Here is a 17,681-nt window from a genome sequence, read left to right as displayed (position 1 = left end):
CTCAGAAGATTGCTATGGTTACTGAGGGCCTTGGGAGACAGGGTGTTGATGGGAACTTGACTGAAGTGATCGTTGGGGGCACACTTGACATTTAATCCCGTTAACCATTCGCAACTCTGTCTCATTGTGGAATTATAACATCCACAGCTAGAAATGACATGGAAAATCACACACACCAAACACCCCCCATGCACACAATCACAATCTCATACACAAATGTACACACCCACACATATTCAACTGCAGAAATAAGCAATGCAGTAGCTGAATCTTGATTCATATGTAATTTGCTACACCTTTGATAGTTGGATCTGAGTTCTGTGAGCCAGGCGAGCTGCACTGACATGCACTGCCACAGAAAATGAATGGAATGCATCGTCACGTAAACGTGGTTCCTACCGAAGAAAAAATATATATATTCTGGAGAAACAACCCTTGAGGTGATCCATCCATAACAGCATGATGGTTTCAGGCTCAACAATTTATAATGTTAATTTGTCAAATTATTTTTGAGCTCTTAAAATCGGGGGGACTATGTATAAAAGGAGCTGTAATTACTACACCGTTCACCCGATTTAGTTAGAAACACCCTTAAAATAAAGCTGAAAGTCTGCACTTTGAGCTCATATTCATTATTTACTTCCAGCTACAATATCCTGTGGTAGACAGCTAAAGTAACAACAACTTTGTCAATGTCCAAATATTTATGGACCTGACTATCTAAAATTATGAGAGCACAACGCAATAGAATGATAAACGCTTACCTCGGAAGAGCTTACATAGAGTTTACATAGCCAAACGAAACTAACAGAAATATCAAGTTATACTAGCTACCTCACTCATCGTGAGATGCATCAGATTATATATTTGCTTCAAACTAAAATACGTAGCCAGAGACAAGTTTAATGCACTGCCGGGCTGCGAGCTAGGCCATTAAATTGCAAACAGTCATCTTTTAGAACAGAATACATTCACAAATTGTGCATGTACCCTGAGCCTTTTCTAGACATTGCCTTCATGGCGGCCCAAAAGCCAAACTGAGTTTATCTTGCATTTCAGAAACTGCCCATTTCAGAACAAGCGCTGCGCAAATTATACAGTAATGATAAATAATTTCATATGTTGAACGGTCTAGTTTTATTCCATGCATTTTGTACATGTCTTTCTGCAATTAGAAAGTAAGAACACTTTATGTGTTTCTATGGGCGCGTATACATAGTATAGAGGGAGGGAGGATGAGCGTCATTGGAATCAGAATGGAATATCCGCATGTTGTCATAATAAAACTATTAATAAAAAAACATTGTTTACGCTATTTTTGCATAATTTGTTATTGTTATTGTTTGATATGGACATTTTCTAGCAACGCCACAGTCTACATGGAATACTATGCAGACGTCTTCATACACCGAATACTGAATTTACCAATGACGTATCGATTCCGAATCAGCTGTGTGTTCTATAGGCTACTGTGAAGTGTCATGTAGCAATTTAAATTTAAGTACACACTGGAGATTGCTCATTCTGTTGCTGATGGTAAGTTGGCAACACATTGTCAAAACTTTTCCAAGCTTGAGAAAACCCGACTACTTTTACTACTACATTGAACTTTTTTTGAAAGAACACATTTTCCATTCTTGATTTTCTTGGAGGAACACGGTAAGCTTAAATTGTTTGGTCTTTAAACAGTTTACCAGCATGAATTAATAGATATAGATAATGAATAGATAATTAATTTGAGTCTCAGAAATGAAAGAAAATGTAAGGCAAAATAGGCTAATAGAGCAGTGTTTTGTGTCACAGACAAACCAAAAATGTCAATTTTGTTCATTATGTTGCCTTGACAATAGAGTTCTATGTAGTGGTCATGAACTGATTACAAACAGTTTGTCATAAGTATTTAGCTAATTAAAAAATATATTGTTTAAACTATGTTTTCAAATGGTTTGGAAATGTTTCTGTTGAATTTGGACATTTTCCAGTAGCATCACAGTCAATTGACTGCTGGTTGGCATAACGGTGTGCTTTGGTAATCCATGAGTGATGGCATTGCACAACATGCCTTGTTATTGTTGGTATTTAAAACCATTTAAGATTATTTAATTAGTGTTTACGGAGTTATGTACTGCTCACAAAGAAGCAAAATATATTGTATATAATCGGTATATCTCACATTTTATTTTAACAGTCTGTTTATGCAGTATTTTAATATTGTCTTAATTTCTAACATAAAATATTACTTAGATGTGTGTCAATGTGCAGATGGGTCTATTGCATGGCAGTATATCATAGATTATTAGGGCCTATTTATGCAGAAGTATGGAAAGCAGTTTATAGATATATTCACTATTTTTACTTCTAACTGTTGGATTGATGAGATTAAATCATACAGTAAATTTACCAGGGCAGGATAAAGATTTATCTTCATGTCATCAGCTATATGTAATTAAACCTTTCTCAGATTTTACCAGTTTTTCTGTACCTTTCTCCTTAGATTAACATTTTCCACTGTGTTGTATCTGAAAATGGACGTTGATCCGGATTTTCCTGAGGTATACACCATGATCCCATACCTTCTGGGTCTCCAATTAAAATGATTAAAAATGTTCCTGATTCCCTAAAGACCTTATGTAGCCATTATTATGTTAATCCTCCTTTCCCATTTCCCATCTTTACCACAGCCTTCTTTGAAGGGAGGTCCCAGGATCATCCTGCAGCCCTTCACTGCAGCTGTACAGCTCCACAAGGCCAAAAATGCCTGGAGACCATCAGCGAGGAGGCTGGCTGAAGGGAGCCGGGACCGGAGGGAGGAGGTCCCTGAGGAAGTCTGTTCACAGGTCCTGTTCAGGAAAATGCGCAGCATCCTGAACAAGTTGACCCCTGAGGTGTACACACTCATGGCGAAACAGGTCAGTGAACTGAACATCGATACGGAGGAGCGCCTGAGGGGAATCACCGCCATCATTTTTGAGAAGGCCATCGCTGAGGTGAAATACTGCAGCATTTATGCCCAGCTCAGCTACCGTTTCAGAGAGGTGAGTGTCCCAGACTGTCCCTTATCACTACGTCAGAAATCACTTCCTGGGGGCCGCAGTGGCACATAGCTAAAGTAACAGACCTTGATGCAGGCAGTTGCACACCGAGGACCAGGGTTCGATTGCCGGTCCTGTCAAAAGCTGAGCTTGGCCAGCTCTCATGGAGCAACATAATTGGCTCATAGTGGGACTCGTTGGGATCGCCGCATGCATGCACCCTCGGAATTATGGTTGCAGGCTGTGAGACAAGATGGCTTGTAGAAGGCGTGTTGTTCTCCCTCTAGGCTGCCGAAGGGATGGGATTGTAAGCGGTGTATCCCCGGCTAACACAAATTTAATTAGATAGGGTACAATTGGCCACCAAATTTTGGAGAAAGAGGAAAAAAAAAAAATTCTTAAAAAAAAATAACTTCCTTGTTATGCTCGAACTGCGGCCTCATGTACTTCAAACCACTGGAAGGAAGAAATAACATCCAGTTTGTTCCTTTTTCTGTGCATAGCTGTCTAAATGTGCAGCTTCTCCACACTGCCACCTTTTCATGCTGCAAAGAAGGGAATTTTTGAATGAATTATAGAAGATTAGATCAAAATAAAGGTGTGTGACTTCTTCCAAATACCCTTTCTGACCTACAGATAAAGGTGCCATCCAGTGAGAGCCCAGCCATTTTAAGCTTCCGTTCAGTGCTGCTCAAGCTCTGCCAGCTGGAGTTTAATAAGCTGGATGTGGCTACATTGGAGAGTGAAGTTAATGGCCACCGCCATCGCTTACTTGGCAACATGAAATTTGTTGGCGAGCTCTTCAAATTCAAAATGGTGAAAGAGGAGGTTATACACAGCTGCGTCACAAAGCTCCTCTCCAACCAAAGCGAGGAGGCACTGGAATGCCTCTGCTGCCTTCTTACAACTGTCGGCGAGAACCTGGACAGTGATAAGGTATTGCACTACATGACCATGCAGAAATACTTACAGTATATACCCCACCCCCTAACACACAAAAGACAAACACACACAGACTTACCCAGAAACACTACAACTGTTACCACTGCTGTCTGTTTCATCAGGGCCCCATGGATGGATACTTCCACAGCATCACAAACATCATCAAGGAGGGAAAGACATCATCACGGATCAGATTCCTTTTGCAAAATGTGCTGGAACTGAGAAGGGTACTGCCAGGATCAGCATCCTGTTTCTCTCAACCAATCTATCTCTCGTACCACATTGCCCTCATTTCCAATCCAAACTGCCTTCTCATTCCCATTTAATGAAAAGAGGCCACTGAAAAATGTGAATCAAAAATGGTGTGTGCTCCTTTTTGTCAGTATCCCTACCTAGTTAATAACTGAAAATAATTAAAAGGATCCTTTCTATTTGTCACACTGCTCCAGTATGATTGGATCTGTCGCAGACGTGTGGACGGACCGAAGACCATCAAGCAGGTTCACAGGCAGGTTGAAATGGAGAGACAGCGAGATAGGAGCCTCGAGAGGCAGATTCCTCCTCAGTGGGACAACTGGCGCCACAGGGGCCAAGATCGCAGGGTCCAAGTACTGCCACACCCAGCCTGGAGCCGCAACTGCCTCCAGAAGGAGGCACTTCCAAAGGAGGAGAAAGTGAGGAAGCCAGCTGTGAAGAGGTCGTCTGCAGCAACCCGAGACAGGAGAGAAGAGCACCATGAGGCAATCAGGACCCAGGAGCTGTACAAGAGAATGCACAGTGTCCTGGATAAGCTCACCCCCGAGAGTTTAGGCCACATTATGAAGCAGGTGAAAGAGCTTCGCATGAACACAGAGGAGCGTCTTAGGGGCATTGCAGCCATAATTTTTAAGAAGGCCATCTCTGAGCCAAGATTCTCCACCACTTGTGCCAAGATTTGCAACTGTCTGAGGGAGGTGAGTATGTGCATTTATCCTATCTCATTATTTCAGAAATCACAACCACAACCTTATGACACAAGTATGGGCTTCAAAAACAATGAAAGGAGAAACTAAACAGCCACATACATTCAGTTATTTTCCTTTGTGTGTTATCTGTCCACAGCCATCCTCTAAACATGCACCTTCTCCACACGGCCATCTGGGCACACTTAACACAAAGAGGTTTAGATAGTATTTTGGAACTACAGAATTGTAGTTCTAAAGAGAGAAATGTTTCTTGCTTCCTAAAACACATTTTTACCCTTCAGGTGAATGCCCCAAGTGCTGACAACCCTCAAAATGTTGTGAACTTTCGTGTGGTGCTGCTAGGACTCTGCCGCATGAAGTTTCAGATGCTGGATGCGGACCATGAGGTAATTGGAAGAAACAGGAGGAGCTTAACATGCTGGCCGGGGTAACAGGAGGGCAGTAGTGCTGGGCAATGCTGGTTTGTGGATTACAGATCAATGTCATGGCTTCCTCTGTGCTATAAATGCTTGGCATCTCCCTGCTCACCCACCGTGGTCCTCCTCCTCGTATGTCCAGGAGGAGGAAAAGCAGAAAATGGTCACCAACTTCAAGTTCCTTGGGGAACTTTTTAAATTGAGGATGATGAAGGAGACTGTGATCCACAATGTCATCACAAAGCTGCTCATCACCCAGAGTGAGGTGGCACTCGAATGTCTGTGCTGCGTGCTGTCTACTAGTGGCAGCACCCTGGACTGTAATGAGGTATTTCACCAGTGAGGTCATATCCGTCATTCAGACATGCTTTTACACACACACCCAAGCAGTCTAACTGTCCCCACTGCTTCCCATTTCAGGAGCACCTTATGGATGGGTACATCCATCAGATGGAGGAGATCATCACCATGAGGCAGATCTCATCCCAAGTCTCCCGCCTGATGCAGGACACAGTGGCCCTGAGAAAGGTATTACCCCAATTTAACTAACCCCAAATTCTCAACCAACCTCTAACCCACCCTCTCCAGCTTCATTGCCTTTTTGTGTTTCTCACACAGCTAAAATATCCCTCTCTTGTCTGCTTCTCTCTGTTCCAGAATGACTGGAAACCTGGGCAGGAGTTCATGCCAGTTTGCCAGGTCCGCATGGATACCAAACTGGAGGAGGTGCAGGAGAGGATCCAGGAACAGCAGGTGGTTATTTCCATGGCAGGCAGCTATAGTCCCGGACAGGCGCAACTGTCCCTGAGTCATGAAATCCAGCTGCAGGATGAAGGCCACACCGCCATCATACCTGCTAACTACCGCCTAGAGCCCGGCATCTTCATTCAGGCAAGCCATGACCAGCTTCATTGCCCATTAATATGTATGAATGCAGGACTGGACAGTGATGCCCTTTCAATCTTTTGGTATGGAACATGTATCCCTTAGGTCAGTGTGCAGTACTTCACAGATTTTCATAAACTGTAGTAGTTCTTGGCTAAATGGATGATCTCCTACCCCAGCTTGATGCATTGGACTTCAACAACCAGCTTCCAATTCCCAGGCAGGAAGGCACCCGGTGGTGTCATGGCATGGAGCAAGGTAGGATCACACCTTCTCTCTCACATGATTTTTCTTTAATACTGTCCATCATCTAATATGACCTTTTTCATCGCTATCATATAGATTAATTTACCTTCCTCTTCCATGCACTCTTTTCCACACGTGATGTTTCACACAAGGTCTCCACATGCACCCTCTCTTAGCAAAAAACCCTAATTGCCTTCTGCCCCCCCATTCTACAGAGATGAGACAACTCTCCTGCAGCACCCTAAACCTCCTCCCCACCCTGCTGCTGTCCTCCTCCTTCTCCTCCAGCCTCCACACAATTCTTCACAGGTCAGCACTTAGCAGTCTCTCTGTTTGTGTCTATCAAACTGATGCCGTTGGCTTGTCTTTGTTTTCAGACTGAACATAATTGTGACAAATATCACTTTGGGAAGTATGTCTTGAGGCAGGAGGGTCTCCTGATTTTCGAAAATCATTCCCCCCTACCCCAGCAGGAGAAACTGGAGCCAGTACCATGCTCTGGTGAAGTGGCAGTTCAACCAGCCAGAGAGTCTGGGTAGCAGCAGTGATGACACCCAGCTTCAGGTTTTAGGAGCTGAGAGACATGCCCTACAGACCATGGTGGCTCTGCCTGCCCCAGCTAATCCTGCTGTGGACACAGATGAAGCTTCCAATCCTGGTCCAGCCCTGGCCGTGAGAACTCAGGATGAGCTTGAGAAGGTGATGAAAGCTGCTGATATGAAGGTAAACTTGGCTTCAGTTCAGTAATAGCATAGCCACACTGTGGCCATGTGAAAATACAATCCACATTGCCTGTCTGTGCCACCATCATTATGCATAAATACTATGCTGTTCCCCGTCTGGCCCACAGAAGATTTTGCTGTGTGTAAAGGGGAGAAACGGCACACTGCAGCTCTTGATGGTGGAGCAGAACTCCATCAACAACAATTGTCTCATCATAATTCACCACCTGGCAGAAGTGGGCTCCCTGCCAACACAGCAGTTACTTAGACTGCAGAGCACCTTACAAATGGAACCACATAGACATCAGGTTATGGACCGTGTGGTTAAAGCGCTCCAGTTACGCAGCAGAGGATATATTCGCATGGACCAGCTCTTCAGGTGAGTCCTTTGCTTGCAGACCAAAATCTGGGAATGACTGCTGGAAAATACCCCCAGTATAAAAAAAACAATGTATTGGGTCCATCAGTTGAAAAAAAACAGCGAATCACTCTGAACTTTGACCCCGCTGCCCCTCTTTGCTGATAGGGAACTGACTGTTCTCCCAGTGCCTCTGGACAGAACTGGTGTCCAGAACCTGGAGATCCTCTTCTTGACAGAGAACCACATGGTGAGTTCTGAGAGCCTGCAGACACTTTCGGCACATACTCAGAGACTTACTTCTGATCTGAAAAACTAAGTGCAGTGCTTGACTGTAACCATCTGTGCATCACACTGCATAATTGGGTTTCTTTCTTATGCAGATCCGTCTGAACTGCTCAACCAGCTAACGACCTAGCTAGCTAGCCCTTTCAATGTACAGTAAGCTTGTCCAGGGCAGGGAACAAAATACATTTTTCATGGCTAGATGAATCCCCCAAACAAATATTGTAATGTTCTGTAACTTAATGTACACATGCCCAGTTTAGTTAGTTATCAATCAACGACATCCCAGCAGCATAACAGCAGAAACCAGAAGCTAAAATGCCAGCTAATCATTCAAGCTAAACTACAGTAGCCCAGGTCAGCAAGATGAATCCTCCAAACAAATACTGTACCTAACATGTAAGTGGTATGTAAGCCCAAATGGAAAAAAACAACGTAGGTAACTTGGCTAGCTAGCTAGCTACATAATTAAAATAGGTCAATCAATAACGTTAACTAATAACTAGTAACTAATGACAGTCGGTGTCATGTACAAATCCATGATGTTCCACTGCTTCTTTTCTCGATTCTCTCTTCTGATTCCCCGTCCAAATTCATATTTGCTTGGCAAGGATAGGCCTTCGCCATTCCGAGACATTATCAAAAATGAATGTTTTGTTGCTATTGAAGACGAATAACGACAATTAGAAATGCTGTGTGTTTTTCCAACCAGCCAACGATGCAAAATGAAAATACAATGAAAGCTACTTCATATTTACGCCAGCTTCTAAAATGCTCTATGGAAGCAAATGGCACAAATAATAAATTGTTGGAAACTATTAGAATGATTTGGTATAATTACACAAGAATTTTGTCATTATTCCATATCATTGTCCAGTGGTTCACTGTTGTTGAATATGAGACTGGGCTAGGGGGCGCTGTTTGACGAATGAACTATGGGTTAGCAGTGGCGCTTATGAAAATAGTTTAAAAGATCCTTTTTATTTGTCCCACTGTGCTCCAGAATGACTGGATCTGTCGCAGAAGTGAGGACGGACTGAAGACCATCGAGCAGGTTCACAGGCAGGCTGACATGGAGAGACATGGAAAGAGGACCGTCAAGCAGCAGATTAATCCTCAGAGGGACAACTGGTGCCATGTGGGCCAAGAGCCCTGGGTCCGAGTACTGCCACACCCAGCCTGGAGCCACAACTGCCTCCAGAAGGAGGCGCTTCCAAAGGAGGAGAAAGTGAGGAAGCCAGCTGTGAAGAGGTCGTCTGCAGCAACCCGAGACAGGAGAGAAGAGCACCGTGAGGCAATCAGGACCCAGGAGCTGTACAAGAGCATGCACTGTGTCCTGGATAAGCTCACCCCCGAGAGTTTTGGCCACATTATGGAGCCGGTGAAAGAGCTTCACATGAACACAGAGGAGCGTCTTAGGGGCATTGCAGCCATTATTTTTCAGAAGGCCATCTCTGAGCCAAGATTCTCCACCACTTGTGCCAAGATTTGCAACTGTCTGAGGGAGGTGAGTATGTCCATCTTTCCTTTCTCAATATTTCAGAAACCACAACCTTATGACACAAGTATGGGTTTCAAAAACAGTGAACGGAGAAACTAAACAGCCACAAACATTCAGTTCTTTTCCTTTGTGTGTTATCTGTGCACAGCCATCCTCTAAACATGCACCTTCTCCACACGGCCATCTGGGCACACTTAACACAAGGAGCTTTAGATAGTATTTCAGCACTACAGAATTATAGTTCTAAGGAGAGGAGTGTTTCTTGCTTCCTAAAACACAGTTTTTACCCTTCAGATAAATGCCCCAAGTGCTGACAACCCTCAAGATGTTGTGAACTTTCGTGAGGTGCTGCTAGAACTGTGCCGCATGAAGTTTCAGATGGTGGATGAGGACCATGAGGTAATTGGAAGAAACAGGAGGAGATTAACATGCTTGCCGGGGTAACAGTAGGGTTGTAGTGCTGGGCAATGCTGGTTTGTGGATGACAGATCAATGTCATGGCTTCCCCTGTGCTATAAATGCTTGGCATCTCCCTGCTCACCCACCTTGGTCCTTCTCCCCATATGTCCAGGAGGAGGAAAAGCAGCACCAGCAGTTGGTCACCAACATGAAGTTCCTTGGTGAACTTTTAAGATTGGAGATGATTAAGAAGACTGTGATCCGCAATGTCATCACAAAGCTGCTCATCACCCAGAGTGAGGTGGCACTCGAGTGTCTGTGCTGCCTGCTGTCTACTAGTGGCAGCTCTCTGGACTGTAATGAGGTATTTCACCAGTGAGATCATATCCCTCATTCAGACATGCTTTTACACACACACCCAAGCAGTCTAACTGTCCCCACTGCTTCCCATTTCAGGAGCACCTTATGGATGGGTACATCCATCAGATGGAGGAGATCATCACCATGAGGCAGATCTCATCCCAAGTCTCCCGCCTGATGCAGGACACAGTGGCCCTGAGAAAGGTTTTACCCCAATTTAACCAACCCCAAATTCTGATCCCCCCCCCCCTCCTATAGCACATACTCAATATTATCTCCTTCAAACTCAATCTCTAACCCACCCTCTCCAGCTTCATTGCTCTTCCATGTTGTGTCTCACACAGCTAAAATATCGCTCTCTTGTCTGCTTCTCTCTGTTCCAGAATTATTGGTTCCCACTGATGAAACCAGTCTGCCAGGTCTGCATGGAGTCCAACCTGGAGGAGAAGCAGGAGAGGATCCAGGAACAGCAGCTGGTTATTCCCATGGCAGGCAGCTACGGTCTTGGTCGGGCACAACTGTCCTTGAGTCATGAAATTCAGCTGCAGGATGAAGGCCAGAACACCGCCATCATACCGGTTAACTACCACCTACAGCCCGGCATCTTCATTCAGGCAAGCCATGACCAGCTTCATTGCCCATTAATGTATGAATGCAGGACTGGACAGTGATGCCCTTTCGATCTTTTGATATGGAACATGTATCCCTTAGGTCAGTGTACAGTATTACACAGATTTTCATGAACTGTAGTAGTTCAATAATATATAGTTACTAAATGGATGATCTCCTACCCCAGCTTGACACATTGGACTTCCACATCCAGCTTCCCATTCTCAGGCAGGAAGGCACCCGGTGGTGTCATGGCATGGAGCAAGGTAGGGTCACACCTTCCCTCTCACATGATTTTTCTTTCATACTATACCCCATCTAATATGACCTTTACATCTCTATTATATAGGTTCATTTACCTTCCTCTTCCATGCACTCTCTTCCACACGTGATGTTTCACACAAGGTCTCCACATACGCTCTCCCGCATGCACCCTCTCTTAGCAAAAAACCCTAATTGCCTTCTGCCCCCCATTCTACAGAGATGAGCCGTATCTCCTGCAGCACCCTAAACCTCCTCCCCACTCTGCTGCTGTCCTCCTCCTTCTCCTACAGCCTCCACACAATTCTTCACAGGTCAGCACTTAGCAGTCTCTCTGTTTGTGTCTATCAAACTGATGCCGTTGGCTTGTCTTTGTTTTCAGACTAAACATAATTGTGACAAATATCACTTCAGAGAAGTATCTCTTAAGGCAGGAGAGTCTCCTGACTTTCCAAAATCATTCCCCCCTACCCTAGCCGGAGAAACTGGAGCCAGGACCGTGCTCTGGTGAAGTGGCAGTTCAACCAGCCAGAGAGTCTGGGTAGGAGCAGTGATGACATCCAGCTTCAGGTTTTAGGAGCAGAGAGATTTGCCATACAGACCATGGCGGCTCTGCCTGCCCCAGCTAATCCTGCTGTGGACACAGATGAAGCTTCCAATCCTGGTCCAGCCCTGGCCGTGAGAACTCAGGATGAGCTTGAGAAGGTGATGAAAGCTGCTGATATGAAGGTAAACTTGGCTTCAGTTCAGTAATAGCATAGCCACACTGTGGCCATGTGAAAATACAATCCACATTGCCTGTCTGTGCCACCATCATTATGCATAAATACTGTGCTGTTCCCCCGTCTTGCCCACAGAAGATGTTGCTGTGTGTAAAGGGGAGAAACGGCACACTGCAGCTCTTGATGGTGGAGCAGAACTCCATCAACAGCAATTGTCCCATCATTATTCACCACCTGGCAGAAATGGGCTCCCTTCCACCACAACAGTTACATCGACTGCAGAGCACCTTACAAATGGAACCACATAGACATCAGGTCATGGACCGTGTGGTTACAGCGCTCCACCAGTTACCCTGCAGAGGATATATTCGCATGGACCAGCTCTTCAGGTGAGTCCTTTGCTTGCAGACTAAAATGTGGGAATGACTGCTGGAAAGTACCCCCAGTATAAAAAACAATGCATTGGGTCCATCAATTGAAAAATACAGCGAATCACTCTGAACTTTGACCCCACTGCCCCTCTGTACTGGTAGGGAACTGACTGTCCTCCCCGTGCCTCTGGACAGAACTGGTGTCCTGAACCTGGAGATCCTCTTCTTGACAGAGAATCAAATGGTGCGTACTGAGAGCCTGCAGACACTTTAGGCACATACTCAGAGACTTCTGATCTGAAGAACCGAGTGCAGTGCTTGACTGTATCCATCTGTGCATCACACTGCATAATTGGGTTTCTTTCTCATGCAGATCCGTCTGAACTGCTCAACCAGCTAACGACCTAGCTAGCCCTTTCAATGTACAGTCCAGGGCAGGGAACAAAAGACGTTTTTCATGGCGAGATGAATCCCCCAAACAAATACTATAATGTATAGTAGCTTACTGTATACATGCCCAGTTTAGTTAGTTGGCAAACACCGACATCCCAGTGGCATAACGCCAGCAACCAGAAGCTCAAATGCCAGCTAATCATTTGAGCTTATTACAGTAGCCCAGGTCAGCTAGATGAATCCTCCAAACAATTACTGTACGTTACATGTAAGTGGTATGTAAGGCAAAGTGGAAAAAACAACGTAGGTAACTTGGCTAGCTAGCTACATAATTAAAATAGGTCAATCAATAACGTTTGCTAATAACTAGTAACTACTGACAGTCTGTGCCATGTACAAATCCATGATGTTCTACTGCTTCTCTTCTTGATTCACTCTTCTGATTCCCCGTCCAAATTCATATTTGCTCGGCAAGGATAGGCCTTCGCCAAGCCGAGACGTTCTCAAAAATGAATGTTTTGTTGCTATAGAAGACGAGAAATGACAATTAGAAATGCTGTGTGTTTTTCCAACCAGCCAACAATGCAAAATGAAAATACAATGAATGCTACTTCGTATTTATGCCAGCTTCCAAAATGGTCTACAGAAGCTCAAATGGCACAAATAATACATTGTTGGAAACTATTAGAATGATGTGGTATAATTACACAAGAATTGTGTCATTATTCCACATCATTGTCCAGTGGTTCACTGTTGTTGACTATGAGCCTGGGCTAGGGGCCATTGTTTGACGAGTGAACTACGGGTTAGCAGTGGCGCTTATGAAAATAGTTTAAAAGATCCTTTCTATTTGTCCCACTGTGCTCCAGAATGACTGGATCTGTCGCAGACTTGAGGATGGACTAAAGACCATAGAGCAGGTTCACAGGCAGGCTGACATGGAGAGACACGGAAAGAGGAGTGTCGAGCAGCAGATTCATCCTCAGAGGGACAACTGGTGTCATGTGGGCCAAGAGCCCTGGGTCCAAGTACTGCCACACCCAGCCTGGAGCCACAGCTGCCTCCAGAAGGAGAAGCTTCCAAAGGATGAGAAAGTGAGTTGGCCAGCTGTGAAGAGGCCGTCTGCAGCAATCCGACACAGGAGAGAAGAGCACCCCGAGACAGCTGGGACCCAGGAGCTGTATAGGAGCATGCACTGTGTTTTGGATAAGCTCACCCCCGAGAGTTTTGGCCACATTATGGTGCAGGTGAAAGAGCTTCGCATGAACACAGAGGAGCATCTTAGGGGCATTGCAGCCATCATTTTTCAGAAGGCCATCTCTGAGCCAAGATTCTCCACCACTTGTGCCAAGATTTGCAACCGTCTGAGGGAGGTGAGTATGTCCATCTATCCTTTCTCATGATTTCAGAAATCACAACCACAACCTTATGACACAAGTATGGGCTTCAAAAACAGTGAACGGAGAAACTAAACAGCCACATACATTCAGTTCCTTTCCTTTGTGTGTTATCTGTCCACAGCCATCCTCTAAACATGCACCTTCTCCACACGGCCATCTGGGCACACTTAACACAAGGAGCTTTAGATAGTATTTCAGCACTACAAAATTGTAGTTCTAAGGAGAGGAGTGTTTCTTGCTTCCTAAAACACAGTTTTTACCCTTCAGATAAATGCCCCAAGTGCTGACAACCCTCAAGATGTTGTGAACTTTCGTGAGGTGCTGCTAGAACTGTGCCGCATGAAGTTTCAGATGGTGGATGAGGACCATGAGGTAATTGGAAGAAACAGGAGGAGATTAACATGCTTGCCGGGGTAACAGTAGGGTTGTAGTGCTGGGCAATGCTGGTTTGTGGATGACAGATCAATGTCATGGCTTCCCCTGTGCTATAAATGCTTGGCATCTCCCTGCTCACCCACCTTGGTCCTTCTCCCCATATGTCCAGGAGGAGGAAAAGCAGCACCAGCAGTTGGTCACCAACATGAAGTTCCTTGGTGAACTTTTAAGATTGGAGATGATTAAGAAGACTGTGATCCGCAATGTCATCACAAAGCTGCTCATCACCCAGAGTGAGGTGGCACTCGAGTGTCTGTGCTGCCTGCTGTCTACTAGTGGCAGCTCCCTGGACTGTAATGAGGTATTTCACCAGTGAGGACATATCCCTCATTCAGACATGCTTTTACACACACACCCAAGCAGTCTAACTGTCCCCACTGCTTCCCATTTCAGGAGCACCTTATGGATGGATACATCCATCAGATGGAGGAGATCATCACCATGAGGCAGATCTCATCCCAAGTCTCCCGCCTGATGCAGGACACAGTGGCCCTGAGAAAGGTATTACCCCAATTTAACCAACCCCAAATTCTGATCCCCCCCCCCTCCTCCTATAGGACATACTCAATGTTGTCTCCTTCAAACTGAATCTCTAACCCACCCTCTCCAGCGTCATTGCTCTTCCTTGTTGTGTTTCTCACACAGCTAAAATATCGCTTTCTCTTCTGCTTCTCTCTGTTCCAGAATTATTGGTTCCCACTGATGAAACCAGTCTGCCAGGTCTGCATGGAGCCCAAACTGGAGGAGAAGCAGGAGAGGATCCAGGAACAGCAGCTGGTTATTCCCATGGCAGGCAGCTACGGTCCTGGTCGGGCACAACTGTCCCTGAGTCATGACATTCAGCTGCAGGATGAAGGCCAAAACGCCGCCATCATACCGGTTAAATACCGCCTAGAGCCCGGCATCTTCATTCAGGCAAGCCATGACCAGCTTCATTGCCCATTAATATGTATGAATGCAGGACTGGACAGTGATGCCCTTTCGATCTTTTGGTATGGAACATGTATCCCTTAGGTCAGTGTGCAGTACTACACAGATTTTCATGAACTGTAGTAGTTCAATAATATATAGTTGCTAAATGGATGATCTCCTACCTCAGCTTGACACATTGGACTTCCACATCCAGCTTCCCATTCTCAGGCAGGAAGGCACCCGGTGGTGTCATGGCATGGAGCAAGGTAGGATCACACCTTCTCTTTCACATGATTTTTCTTTAATACTGTTCATCATCTAATATGACCTTTTTCATCGCTATCATATAGATTAATTTACCTTACTCTTCCATGCACTCTCTTCCACACGTGATGTTTCACACAAGGTCTCCACATACGCTCTCCCGCATGCACCCTCTCTTAGCAAAAAACCCAAATTGCCTTCTGCCCCCCATTCTACAGAGATGAGCCGTATCTCCTGCAGCACCCTAAACCTCCTCCCCACTCTGCTGCTGTCCTCCTCCTTCTCCTCCAGCCTCCACACAATTCTTCACAGGTCAGCACTTAGCAGTCTCTCTGTTTGTGTCTATCAAACTGATGCCGTTGGCTTGTCTTTGTTTTCAGACTAAATATAATTCTGACAAATATCACTTCAGAGAAGTATCTCTTAAGGCAGGAGGGTCTCCTAACTTTCCAAAATCATTCCCCCCTACCCTAGCCGGAGAAACTGGAGCCAGGACCGTGCTCTGGTGAAGTGGCAGTTCAACCAGCCAGAGAGTTTGGGCAGCAGCAGTGATGACACCCAGCTTCAGGTTTTTGGAGCAGAGAGATTTGCCATACAGACCATGGTGGCTCTGCCTGCCCCAGCTGATCCTGCTGTGGACACAGATGAAGCCTCCAATCCTGGTCCAGCCCTGGCCGTGAGAACTCAGGATGAGCTAAAGAAGGTGACCAAACCTGCTGATATGAAGGTAAACGTGGCTTCAGTTGAGTAATATCATAGCCATACTGTGGCCATGTGAGAAAACAATGCACATTGCCTGTCTGTGCCACCATCATTATGCATAAATACTGTGCTGCTCCCCGTCTGGCCCACAGAAGATGTTACTGTGTGTAAAGGAGAGAAATGGCACACGGCAGCTCTTGATGGTGGAGCAGAACTCCATCAACAGCAATTGTCCCATCATTATTCACCACCTGGCAGAAGTGAGCTCCCTTCCACCACAGCAGTTACATCGACTGCAGAGCACCTTACATAGACATCAGGTCATGGACCGTGTGGTTACAGCGCTCCACCAGTTACCCAGCAGAGGATATATTCGCATGGACCAGCTCTTCAGGTGAGTCCTTTGCTTGCAGACCAAAATGTGGGAATGACTGCTGGAAGTATAAAAAACAATGCATTGGGTCCATCAATTGAAAAATACAGCGAATGACTCTGAACTTTGACCCCACTGCCCCTCTGTACTGGTAGGGAACTGACTGTCCTCCCCGTGCCTCTGGACAGAACTGGTGTCCAGAACCTGGAGATCCTCTTCTTGACAGAGAACCAAATGGTGAGTACTGAGAGCCTGCAGACACTCAGAGACTTACTTCTGATCTGAAGAACCGAGTACAGTGCTTGACTGTAACCATCTGTGCATCACACTGCATAATTGGGTTTCTTTCTTATTCAGATCCGTCTGAACTGCTCAACCAGCTAACGACCTAGCTAGCTAGCCCTTTCAATGTACATTAAGCTTGTCCCGGGCAGGGAACAAAATACGTTTTTCATGGCGAGATGAATCCCCCAAACAAATTCTATAATGTACAGTAGCTTACTGTTTACATGCCCAGTTTATTTAGTTGGCAAACACCAACATCCCACTGGCATAACGCCAGCAACCAGAAGCTCAAATGCCAGCTAATCATTCAAGCTTATTACAGTAGCCCAGGTCAGCTAGATGAATCCTCCAAACAATTACTGTACGTTACATGTAAGTGGTATGTAAGGCAAAGTGGAACAAACAACATAGGTAACTTGGCTAGCTAGCTAGCTACATAATTAAAATAGGTCAATCAATAACGTTTGCTAATAACTAGTAACTACTGACAGCTATGGTCCTGGACGGGCACAACTGTCCCTGAGACATGACATTCAGTGGTGAGTGAGAGGAGTGAGAGGAAAGGATGGAATGTGACAGAGGGAGGTATGAGGGACAGAGAGAAGGGAACAGAGGGAGGAGAGCGACATCATGTTGGCAGAGTTAATAAACATGCAGATGGTTGGATGGAAATCGTCTTGACTGGTGTTGTATTCCTTCTCCAGAAAATGTTCAGATTAAAGTGGCAGACAACCGAGGACCAGCGGGATCAGCCTCGGTCTTCAACCGGTGCCAGACTGACAGCAGCCGAAATAAGACACAGCAACACTAAGCTGCAAAACCACCAGAACAGTAAAAATTCAA

Source organism: Conger conger, chromosome 8 (genome assembly GCF_963514075.1).
Source record: "Conger conger chromosome 8, fConCon1.1, whole genome shotgun sequence".
Classification (NCBI taxonomy): domain Eukaryota; kingdom Metazoa; phylum Chordata; class Actinopteri; order Anguilliformes; family Congridae; genus Conger; species Conger conger.
Note: the sequence above shows the minus strand (reverse complement) of the source record.